The sequence below is a fragment of the Pongo abelii genome, chromosome 9 (genome assembly GCF_028885655.2).
Source record: "Pongo abelii isolate AG06213 chromosome 9, NHGRI_mPonAbe1-v2.0_pri, whole genome shotgun sequence".
NCBI lineage: Eukaryota > Metazoa > Chordata > Mammalia > Primates > Hominidae > Pongo > Pongo abelii.
This window is the reverse complement of record NC_071994.2, coordinates 41,649,874-41,662,287: the sequence shown is the minus strand read 5'-3', so window position 1 is coordinate 41,662,287 and position 12,414 is coordinate 41,649,874. Positions and strand designations below refer to the sequence as shown.

General features: G+C 34.8%; 1 long non-coding RNA gene across 1 annotated transcript in view; it reads left to right on the top strand.

Moving 5' to 3' along the window:
- LOC129048659 (uncharacterized) overlaps window positions 1-9,975 on the top strand; it is a 61,772-nt gene extending 51,797 nt beyond the window's left edge. Inside the window, exons 3-4 of the long non-coding RNA XR_008511182.1 lie at window positions 9,594-9,686; window positions 9,795-9,975. This is a non-coding gene — a long non-coding RNA (uncharacterized LOC129048659). The remainder of the gene's footprint in view (window positions 1-9,593; window positions 9,687-9,794) is intronic.
- The last annotated feature ends 2,439 nt before the right edge of the window (window positions 9,976-12,414 follow it).

Below are 12,414 nucleotides of genomic sequence, written 5' to 3'. Positions count from 1 at the left end.
AATATCATTTGCTTGGTGTTGTCCTTGAAATAATGAATGAGTTCTCATGATATTTGGCTGTTTAAAAGCATGTGGCACCTCCCCACTATCACTTTCTTGCTCCTGCTTCTGCCACTTGATAAGCTTTCTCCTCCTTCACCATCTGCCATGACTGGAAGCTGTATGAGGCTCCCCCAAAGCAGATGCTACTATACTTTCTGTACAGCCTCCAGAACTGTGAGCCAATTAAACCTGTTTTCTTATAAATTACCTAGTCTCAGGTATTTCTTACAGCTGCATATGAACAGCCTAATATATCAAGGATGTGATGAAAAGGGAACTCTTGGGTACTGTATATGGAAATGTAAAATAGTGCAGAGACTATTAAAAACACTATAGAGTGTCTTCAAAAAGTTAAAATTGGAACTACCATATGATCCGGCAATCCCACTTCTGGGTATATATTCAAAAAAATTTAATTCAGGGTCTTGAAAAAATACCCTCATTTCCATATTCATTGCAACAATATTCACAGTAGCCAAGGCTTGGAAACAGTTTAAATGACCATCAACAGATGATGTAATTTTAAAAATGTGGTACATAGAAACAATGGAATATTTAGCCTATAGAAAAGAGAAAAAGCCTGTCATTTGTGAAGACATGGATGAATCTGCAGGACATTATTCTAAGGGAAATAATTAAGACACAGAAGAAAAAAATACCATTTTATACAATTATATGACTCCAAAATAGTCAAACTCATAGAAGCAGAGAGTGGAATGATGATTGATATAGGCTGAAAGTAGAGCAAAAGAGGGTGATATATTTCAAAGGGCATAAAGTTATGGTTACAAAAGTCCTGGAGATATACCATACATCATAGTGCCTGGAGTTGTTAATAATGTGTTATATACTGCCAATTCTAATAAATCTATTTTGAAATATTGAAGAGCAAAGAATACATTTAAACTTATTCTATGAAGCCAGCATTATTCTGATACAAAAGCAGGCAAATACACAACAAAAAAGTAAAAGTGCAAGCCAATATTCCTGAAAAATCATAGATGTAAAAATCCTCAAGAAAATACTAGCAAAAAGAATTTAACAACACGTCAAAAAGATCAGGTACCATGATCCAGTGGGATTGACCCTAGGGATGGAAACATGGCTCGAGATATACAAATCAATAATTGTGAAGCATCACATCAACAGAATCATGGACAAAAATCACATGATCATTTTAATAGCTGCTAAAAAATTATTTGATAAACTTCAACATCCTTTCATGATAAAAACCCTTAAAAAATAGGTATAGAAGAAGGAACATATCTGAGCATGACAAAGATTATGTATGATAAGCCCACAGGTAATGTCAGATTGAATGGGAAAATAAATTGAAAGCCTTTCCACTAAAATCTGAAATAAGACAAGGATATCCAATTATACCAATTTAACTCAACATAGAACTGGAAGTCTTAGCCAGAGCAATTAAGCAAGAAAAAGCAATAAAATGCATCCCTATTATAAAGGAAGAAGTCAAATTATCGTAGTTTGCAGATGATATAATCTTATTTTTAGAAAACCGTAAAAACTACACAAAATCTCTTAGAACTGATTATTATATTCAGTAAAGCTACAGGATACAAATTAATATAAAAAAGTAGTGTTTCTATAAAAGTTATATGGTCAATCTAAAAGATAAATCAAGAAAGCAATTCCTCTAAAAATAGCTACAAACATACCTAGAAATAAATTGAAACAAGGAAGTGACAGATATCTAAAAGGAAAACTATAAAACATTAATGGAAGAAATTAAATATAACAGAAAAATAAAATGCACATAATGCTCATGGATTGAGATAATAGTGTTAAAATGTCTATACAATTAAAAATGGTCTACAGATTAAATGTAATCTCTATTACCAATAGAGATTACAATTAAATAGGTTCCCAATGTCTACCAATAGCATTCTTAAGAGAAATAGAAAAAAAAAAAAAAAAAAAGCCTAAAATTCACATGAAACCAAAACAGACCTCGAATAAAGTAATCCTGAGCAAAAAGAACAAAGCTGGGGGAATCACACTACCTGATTCCAGATTATACTACAAAGTTCCGGTAACCAGAATACCACGGTACTGTCATAAAAGCAGACATAGACTGATGGAACAGAAGAAAGAGCCCAGAAATAAATCCACACACTTAACAATCAAGTGATTTTTGACAAAGGCATCCAGAACATACATTGGAGAAAAAACAGTTTCTTTAATAAATTGTGCTGTGAAAACTGGATATTCATATGCAGAAAAATGAATCTAGACTCCCATCTTTCACTATATGCAAAAATCAATTCAAAATTGATTAAAGACATAAATGTATGACCTGAAACTATAACACTACTAACAGAAAACCTTGAGGAAACATTATAGGACGTTGGTCTGGGCAATGTTTTGGGTAAGACCTAAAAAAAGGCAACAAAAGCAAAAACTAACAAATGTGATTAAGCTAAAAAGCTTCTAGGTAACAAAGGAAACAATTAACAAAGTGAAGAGAAAACCCACAGAATGGGAGAAAACATTTGCAAGCTATCCATTCAACAAAGGATTAGTAACCAGAATATGTAAGGAACTTTATGGCAAAATAACAAACAATCACATTAAACAATGAGCAAAACACCTGAATAGATATTTCTCAAAAGAAGACGAACAAATATCCAACAGGTATATGAGAAAATGTCCAACATCACTAATCATAAGGGAAATGCAAATCAAAACTATGATAAGATAGCTCATCCCAGTTAAAATATATTTTATCAAAGGACAAAAAGTAACAAGTAATGATGAGGATGTGAATAAGGTAGAACACTATTATACTGGTGCTTCTTTGCTGCTTTTTTCAGCTGGGATTACAGGCGCCCACCACCACACCTGGCTAATTTTTGTATGTTTAGTAGAGATGGGGTTTCACCATATTGGCCAGGCTGGTCTTGAACTACTGACCTCAGGTGATCTGCCTGTCTCGGCCTCCCAAAATGCTGACATTACAGGCGTGAGCCACCGCACTTGGCCTACTCACATTCTGTTGGTGGAAATGTAAAGTAGTACAGCCATATAGAAAACAGTAGAGAAGTTTCTGAAAAATCTATTAGGGTTGTTGCAAAAGTAATTCCGGTTTTACTACTACTTTTCATGGCTAAAGCCGCAATTACTTTTGCACCAACCTAATAAGTATAGAACTACCATATCATCCAACAATCTCACTGCTGGGTATATATCCAAAAGAAAGGAAATCAGAGTATTGAAGGGACATCTGTACTCTCATGTTTACTGTTGCAGCACTATTCACGCTATCCAAAATATGGAATTAACCTAAGTGTCTATCAACAGATAAATAGATAGTGAAAATATGGTATATATACAAAATAGAACATTATTCATCCATAACAAGAATAAGATCTTTTCATTTGCAGCAACATGCATAGAACTGGGTCATTATGTTAAATGAAATAAAACAGGCATAGAAAGATAAATATTACATGTTCTTACCTACATGTTGGACCTAAAATAAAAAAAAAAAACCTCTCTCATGGAGGTAGTGAGTAAAATGACATTTACCAGAGTCTGGGAGAAAAGAGGAGAATGGGTATGAAAAGCTGGCTACTTCAAAAATACAGTTAGAAATAATAAATACATTATTCTATTCAATACAGTACAGTACAGTAGGGTAATTATAGTTAACAAAAATCTCTTCTATATTTCAACATAGTAGAAGAGAATAATTGTAGTTCTCCCAACACAAAGAAAAGATTAATGTTTGAGATGATGGATATCCCAATTATACTGATCTGATAATTCCACATTGTATACATGTATCAAAATATCACACATTCTATAAACTAGGATATATCAACAAAAAATAAAAAAATCAGGAAGAGAAAAAAATTGCTAAGAGGGTTAATCTTAGTTAAGTATTCCTGTTACAAAAACATTATTATAATAATAAATAAGAGTGTGAGGAAACTTTTGGAGGTAATGAGTAAGTTTATGGCATTGATTGTGGTGATGGGTTCACACGATCCCTAAGCTCATTAGGTTATATTATACATTAATTATGTACAAAATTGTTATTATTTATTTATTCTTGAGACAAAATCTCACTCTGTTGCCAAGGCTGGAGTGCAGTGGCACAAACATGACTCACTGCAGCCTCGACCTCCTGGGCTTATGCGATTACCCCACCTCAGCCTCTAGGGTAGCTGGGACCATAGGCACACCATCAAGCCCAGCTAATTTGTTTTTACATTTTTGTCAAAATGAGGACTTTCCATGTTACCCAGAATGGTCTCAAACTCCTGAGTTAAAGTGATCCTCCTGCCTTGACCTCCCAAAGTTCTGGGATTGCAGGAGTGAGCCATTGTGCTTAGCCTATATAGCATTTTTAATGTAAATAAATAAATAAAGTGATATAGTGGAATATTTAATTTAGACCAATTTTCATGAAAAGTATTAAGAACCTTAAAAGCAGGTTTTATCCATGGATTACAAAAATGGAAAAAAACTAACCTGTCTTGCCCAAAGTGTCACCTGGTAATCCAAAGCAATTTAAACCAGAACTTCTGCTCCCACGCACTTTTGGTTGATTACTAGATGTTTGTCAGTATTTTCTTTCCATGGGATCAACTTAAAATAAAGTAATGACGACTCAAGAGAATTGTATACTTACTTTGCTAAACTCTAAAATATAATGCCATTTAGCTTCCCTGGTGTCCTGGGAACATTCCCAACTGTTTCTTTGCATTTCTGCTTGCCTTAAGCAATATATTCTTAGGTGCAACAGTTTTGTATCACTTAACTGTGAAATAATATGAATAAGTTTAACATGATATTGTCCGAGGGAAATATAAATTGTGTAAGTTACCAGGAAAATATAGGTAGAAGTCTGTTTAGTGGTATAAAATAAAGCCAATGGTTTCTATTTTACCAATAGTATCACATCTCATTTCCGAAGTGTTTTCCTGAGGGGAGATAAAGTGTACCATGATACCTAATAATGTCTGAATAATATGAAAGACTTGGAGACATGGGTGTGAATATTGCTCCTTAAAGTCTCATGGAGAATTAGGGGAGCATCTGCAAGTTTCCCATGGCCCTCTGGGAGAAATACAGTGTTTTGATAAAGGAGAGAGGGCACAAAGAAGTCTGGACTCAGAAGAAGGACAATAGAATGCATGAACCTTGTGAGTAGAGAAAAGTGAGGATTGAGGCAGAAGCAAAGATCCTGAACAAAACTGCACAGAGCTGACAAGATAAGCAAACACACAGGAGAAAGATATTAATACACTAAACCTAGATCAGAAAGGGTATGAGAATTCTAAGAGGCTATATTTAAACATGAAGTGACTGAATTCCTTAAATTCTAAGGGGACCTGAAGATCCAAGCTAATTTCAATCAAAGAAATAGTTACAGCTATTTGGTCATTCATTCTGTAAACAAAAACTATGAACCGGTCACACTAGCAAAATAAAATTCTTCTGAAATTATATTTTTGTTGCAAATGAGAAGAAATTACAGAGAACCAAAGTCAAAAATATGACTCGAACCTGGTACTTGTTTCAGTAAACATAGTGGTCTGGGAATGAAAATGCAAACAGGGTAGAAGTCAAGAAAACCACACACACACACACACACACACACGCACACCTCTTGAGCATACTGAGGAAATCTGCATCTGAACCTCACGATGGAATGAAGCAATAAGAATCTTTTTTGAAAAAAATTGAACAATGCAGTTGAAGGTCATAATGTTCTAAAGCTGGTTATTAGTAGACTATGTGATGGGTGTACTGACATGTATTGAGTGTCCACTCTGCTGTAGGTATTTGTTCTAGTTAAAACTGTTTTGATTTCCACTAATAGAAACGAATTGAACTTGCTTACAGAAAAATGGAATATTTACTGGAGAGTATGGGATATTTTGAAGAAATAAGAATTGCTATATTTAACTATTAATAGAAATCAGAAGCTTCAAAAGCAACAGGAACTCTCACATTGTTACTTCTCCACTTCTATGCTCTTTAGGTTTCTAGGACTGCTTCATTATTGCTATCTCTCTTTTTACATATATATATATTTCTATATGTATATATATATATTATATATATAGCTTTTCTTTTCAATACACACAATACAAAAATTGACATCTCCCTGTATCCAGTCATACAGTATATTGGAGTCCCAGTTCCAAACACAGGGAGATTTGGGCTATTTGTCCATCAGCCTCTATTCAGATGTTGCCATGGGTTGTAGGTTCATGAATTTCAGGATCTTCCCATTGCAGGGAAGTCTTCAGAGAAGGCATGTCATTGTTAGCTCAGCAAATATTTTAAGGGATGTCAGTTGCAGCATGGTGCTGGCTAGATGTTGTTTTCCTGGTCAATCCTTTTGACAGTTTTTCAGAGGAAGCAGTTGGGAAGCTTAATCAGAATGGTTTATGTACTTTGCCAAGGGTGACACAACTGATTGACAAATAAGGAATTTGAATCCAATTTGCCTTAAGTTTACAATAAAACGTGTAAGACTCAATTTGAGAAACCCTCAGTTTGATCTTTGAAAAAAAAAAAGATATATAGAGATGGATATATATGTGTTTGTGTGTGTGTGTATTCAGAGAGTGAAAAGGAGTGTGTGTGTGCACGAGAGACAGTGAGAGAGAAAGAGAGAAGGGAAGGGGAGAGCAGAGGTGGGAAGGGGAGGCAAGAAGAGAAACAGTATCACTAATAGGCTATTCATCAAATAGCTGCACGGATATGAATCTATGTGACTAAGAGGGACTTTAAGTTCCTGTAAGCTTGACTGAGCTTTACATAGGGATTTTCCTAACTGTAGGATATTAACCTCCCTTTTGTAACATTACGTACTTTAGAAAACTTAAAATTCTACATTCTTTCTCTGTTCCCCATGAGATGTAAGTCTTTCAAAAAGTTTCTGGTAGGTTTTACAGCCCAGGGATATCTTTCTTAATAAAAGACCTGGGAGCTGTTCCTTTAAAATGTGTTCATCAAGGAAGATAGCACCTTTATCTCCTAGTCTTTCTAGGAGAGTAGGAGCCTAACTTTGGTGGGCACTTCTCTCAAGTTGTAAAACTATCTCCTGCTGTGAAGATATGTGAAGGTTTAATTTTCCTTTAGGTAAAGTCAGCTAGTAAACATAGATGACAATGATCCTCTCATCCCAGCTCATACAAATTTTCTCTTTATTTCAGCAGAGTTGAGCTCAGCCCAAGTCTGGTATCACTCTCCTCTTGCAAAAGCCTTAAATGAAGCCTTCTTTTCCTATTTACTTTGTCCAGTGCAAGTTTTTCTTTAACATATCAATCCTATCCTTATTCAATAGTTTCTAAATGCACAATTGTTAATTATGTCTTTGTATTGCTGGTGAATATTGTAAGAAAACCAATAAACATTGCATTTTTTCATAGCAGAAATGCTCAGTTTCTATTTCAGTTCAGGAGACAGAATAATGCTATGTTTAGCCAGAATTCAGTTTTACCTTCTTCTTACCTTGGGCATCTGTTTTGACGAAATTGTATAAAGATAAATGGCACCATAGACCATATGGTAGCCATATTCTCTAAGATTCACTGACAACTATTTGTTTCTATCAAAGTGATGCATTGTTGTATTTTAGGGAATCACATTTCCTATGGGCTTGTACAATGTATAATTTGAGTGGCTTTACAAGGCATGAAAGATGCTCAATATTGTTAAGTTTAAATTTAGGGAGAGTAACTTTTACAGATGTCTGTGTGGCTATTTATAAAAAGGATAAGTCCCTAGACCTGCTTTTAAGCTCTCAGAACCCCTACTCTTACTCAGTCAAATATAAACTATATATGACAAGATGCTATAGATATGACTAAAATGTTAATTTCATATGTAATACACGTCATTGGCAATCTCCTTGGTTCAGTATAAATAAAATGTTATGTTGAAATCAGTTTGGAATAAAATATGTCATCCATAAATAACAGTGATCAACAATAAAAACAAGGGAAGATGTTAATAATGTACAATTCTTCATCTCTGGGTCCTGAAATATGTAGTTAATTTAAATACATTGTCTACGCTGGTGAAAGAAACTAGATCTACCACTGAATATTCTAAAACAGCCAAGAGGTCAGCTTTGACCTTAGAACATTAAGGTCTGTTAGTTGCAAATAATATTTGATGATTATCATATCAATTATCCAAAATATAACCAATGTTTCTTAAATGGGAAGAATATGAATTTATCATGTATTACAGTTATGGACTAGAGGATATGGCTAGGAAAGCTATTAATACTTGCAATAACATCTCTTTGGATTTATATATTTAATAAGAGAAAGAAAACCACTGTCACACAACTTGGACTTTCTGAGGGACAAATTAAACACTGTTCCCAAAAATAATGTGATAACTGAGATGGCTTTAAGTATAACGTGACAGTTGAGTTTGAATGAAGACATTTTTGAGAAGAAAAATTAACAGGATTATCATTTTCATAGACCTATGGAATTTTTGCTTGGAAAGGAGAGATCCTAAGATAGAGGAGGATCTAACTGCATTCTCGCTAAAGAGGAAAAACTTGAGACAGGGCAGTGCATGACTACGAATACGTGTAGTAAACGGTCATGCATAAATTAGTGGTTTTTGCAATGTACAGTTTTGGTGGCAACCACAGAAGAACAGTTTTATTTGAACTAGTGAAAAGAAAACAGAAAGCAAAATAAGAAAGTTGAGCCAATATACATAATAACATTATGAACAGGAAAGGATGAGAATCACAGATTCTTCAGCGGCAATTTCAAGAACATAGGAAATCAAGAGGTATAGGCAAGGCGGCAAGGCAGCAAAAGGCCTGGAACATGAAGGTAGGTAGCTCCCAATACCTTCCCTCCAATATCATGCATGTTCCTCAATATGATGAAGATGCTAAGTGATATTTTCAGGTTATCTCACACAGTGTAGAGCATTCGAATTATGGAAGATCTTACTTTTTGTTTCCTGAGAGATGTATAATTTACAAGACATTCTCCAGTGTATGCCTCATAGACTCTGAGTTTCTTTTCCATAAGTAATGCATTAGTCAGAAGTATCTTCCTAAGAGCATTCAATAAAGTCTATTTCTCCTAGTAAATTCCATTAGTCCATTTACCCAGAGATTGTCTCCACAAAGACATTGGACTTGGTCTCTGTGATAGTTAATTTTAGATGTTGTCTGCGCTAAAGTAGGGGATACACAGGTAGCTGGTAAACGTTATTTCTGGGCATTACTTGAGAGTGTTTCTGGAAGACACTGACATTTTAATCAGTGAACTGAATAAAGAAGATCTGCCCTCACCCAGTGTGGGTGGGCACCACTGAATTCGCTGAGGGTTCAGATAGGCCAGAAAGGTAAAGGAAAAGCGAATTCACTCTCTCTTCTAGAGCAGGGACAACCATCTTTTCCTACTCTTGGACATCAGAACTCCAGGTTCTGAGGCATTTGGACCTTAGAATTTGCACCAGCAACTCCATGTTTCTCAGACATTTGGCCTCAGACTGAAAGTTACATCATATGACCTCTTGATTCTCAGGGATTTGGACTTGGACTGAACTACACCATCAGCTTTCCTGGCTCTCCAGCTTGCAGATGGCATACCACGGGACTTCTCAGCCTCCGTAACCATGTGAGCCAATTCTTACAGCAAATCATCTTTCATATGTCTCTAATATATATCCTATTGGGTCTATTTCTCAGAAGAACCCCCACTAATGCAGTCACTTTCCTTTTACAGTTTCATCTGAGGGCATAACCTGGGAAAAAAAAGAGTACATGGATTGCCAGCTAGCTGTCTTAATTTCTTCCCCAAGAAAGAAGAAAGAAGAAAGAGCAAGTGAAAAAAAAAAAAAAAAAAACTATATGCATCTGGCTGGATGGGTTTTATCAGAAATAAAAATGAATTCAGAAGCCAAAGTAACATTTGTTAAGTGTTTTCACCGGAAGCCAAGAACTGAACCAAATATAGATAACCAAAGACATGGGTAGGTTGAGCTGGTATGTAGAGGAAAGAATACAGGCCAGATTTTTAAAGATTTTTATGAATATTTAACATAGCATTTAAATGGATTGAAGTGAAGTGAGTTTAAGCTCAAAATAAAGTTCTTGGACAGAAAGTTTTGGAGGCATACCTTGGCAATTTTCATTTCTAACACTTACTCTGACAATTATTATGGGCATTAAGATTTGAGACCTCTAAGCAAAGGTTAATGGCAATAGAGAGAAAGACATTTCTTCAGGAGGAAAATATCATGAATAAAAAAGAATATTCCGTTTGCTATCTTTAAGTCAATATGGAAAAGGGGAAAAAAGAAACAGTAAAACCGTTAAGGAGGTTATGTGTACAGCTCAAATAAGGTCGATGGCTTGAACTAGAGCCATTACTACAGAAATGGATGGGAAAACACAGGTGCAAGATATATTTTAGAACTTTATTCTTTAGGATTTCATACATAATTTGGTTCAACAATGAAAGATAAAACAAATATGAAGAGGCATCAAATCAAGGGGTCTGGTTTTAGAATAATTTGAGTAGAGTTTCTGGCTCGTACATTTCTTAATTGTATGACTTTGGACAAGTTATATGCTTTTCTAAGTCTTTGGATTCCTCGTCAAAAAAAAAAAAGATAATTAAAATGACTAAGGACTTATTGTGTTATTAAATGAATCATAAGATTATAGCAAATGCTAATTCATTTAAATCCATGCTAAAATTGATAAAGAAATTTGAATGGACTTGTTAATTATAATGTTAGATAATGTGGCTAGTCACATATTACTGAATTGTGTCAGAAAAAAAATGACAGAACAATGAGTTACATAAGAAAGAAAATTGTGTGATGCTTGAAATCCAAGTATTATTCTGCAGTCAAATCACAGAGTCTGAGAGTTACATATTAACACAGCAGACTGGCTGGTTTGAATTTATCAAGATACCATTCCTGGCTTTTAAAAATATGGATTGTGCTTGCAAAGGCATTCAGCAAATTGAGTCGTCAATTGCTCAGAATTCAGCTGATTTAGAATGAAAATACTCAATTATAGATCAGATATAAAAATGCAGATGCATTCATAAACGAACATTAAACACACTGGACTGGCAACAAAAATCCATTCAAAATAATTTTCCTAATCAACATGTTCTTGAATTAAGATAATTTGACTTTATAGCCTAAGTGAGTATTGTGTTAGTAAAAATCCTAACATAATCATCCAAATTTGTAGGTTACAAATTTTAAAAATCACATTTTATAAGAGACATTGACATGCATTTTCACAACGTCCTCCACTGAAAATAAAATCTCCACAGAATAAATAATATAAAACAACTGATTTCTGCTGAGAGAGAACTGTCCTCCTGGTGGAGGTGCTGGGTCACATTACTGATGACCGTCAGTCATCGACACCGCTGGGTCTTCCCTCCACCCTCAGGGATCCAAAGGCCTTCAGAAAATACCTAAAGTATTTTCTCATACCAAACTAGAAATGGCTGATAGCCAATCAATGTTCCCTCTGTTAGTATCAAACTGTGCTTTTTAAAAAAAAAAAAAGTGTTAATGGAGACTGGATAGAAGTATTAATATATATGAAATAAGGATGACAGGCTATCAATAGTTGCTGAAGCTGAGTGATGAATACATGAAGATTTAATACAGTTTTGTGTTTGCATTTTAAACATTTGAAATTTTAATAACAAAAAGGTAAAAAAAAATATATATGTGCTTTAGAATTAGAGTAATCTGGCCTCAAGTCCCAGGTCTGTCAGTGATGAGCTCTGTGGCCTAGGACAAGTTTCAACCTTTGTTAGTGTTGATTTCTTCTTCAATAAAATGAACATGCATTCCAAAGAGTTTATAAAGTAGATAATACATTTCACCTTCTTAGCACATGTCAGAGCCATTATTTACCCTGTGTTGTCTTCATGTTAATAAAAACACATAATCTTCCTCAAAGTATCTTATTAACATTTTGTTTTTTTAAAAAAGTATTTAAGCCAGATGCTGTGGCTCACACCTATAATCCTAAAACTCAGGGAGGTCGAGGCAGGTGGATCACTTGAGCTCAATAGTTCAAGAACAGCCAGGGCAACTTGGTGAAGCCCTATCTCTCCAAAAAAAAAAAAAGCAGGGTATGGTGGTATGCTCCCATAGTCTCAGCTACTTGGGAGGCTGAGGTGGGAGGATTGCTTGAATCCAAGAGGTGGAGGTTGCAGTGAGCTGAGGTCATGCCACTGCACTCCAACCTGGGGTGACAGAGCCAGATCCTGTTTCCAGAAAAAAAATTATTTAATATATGAATTTAAGTAAATATAATGTCAACAGAGTGCCAGTGTTGCGCAGCACATTACATGCTCAATT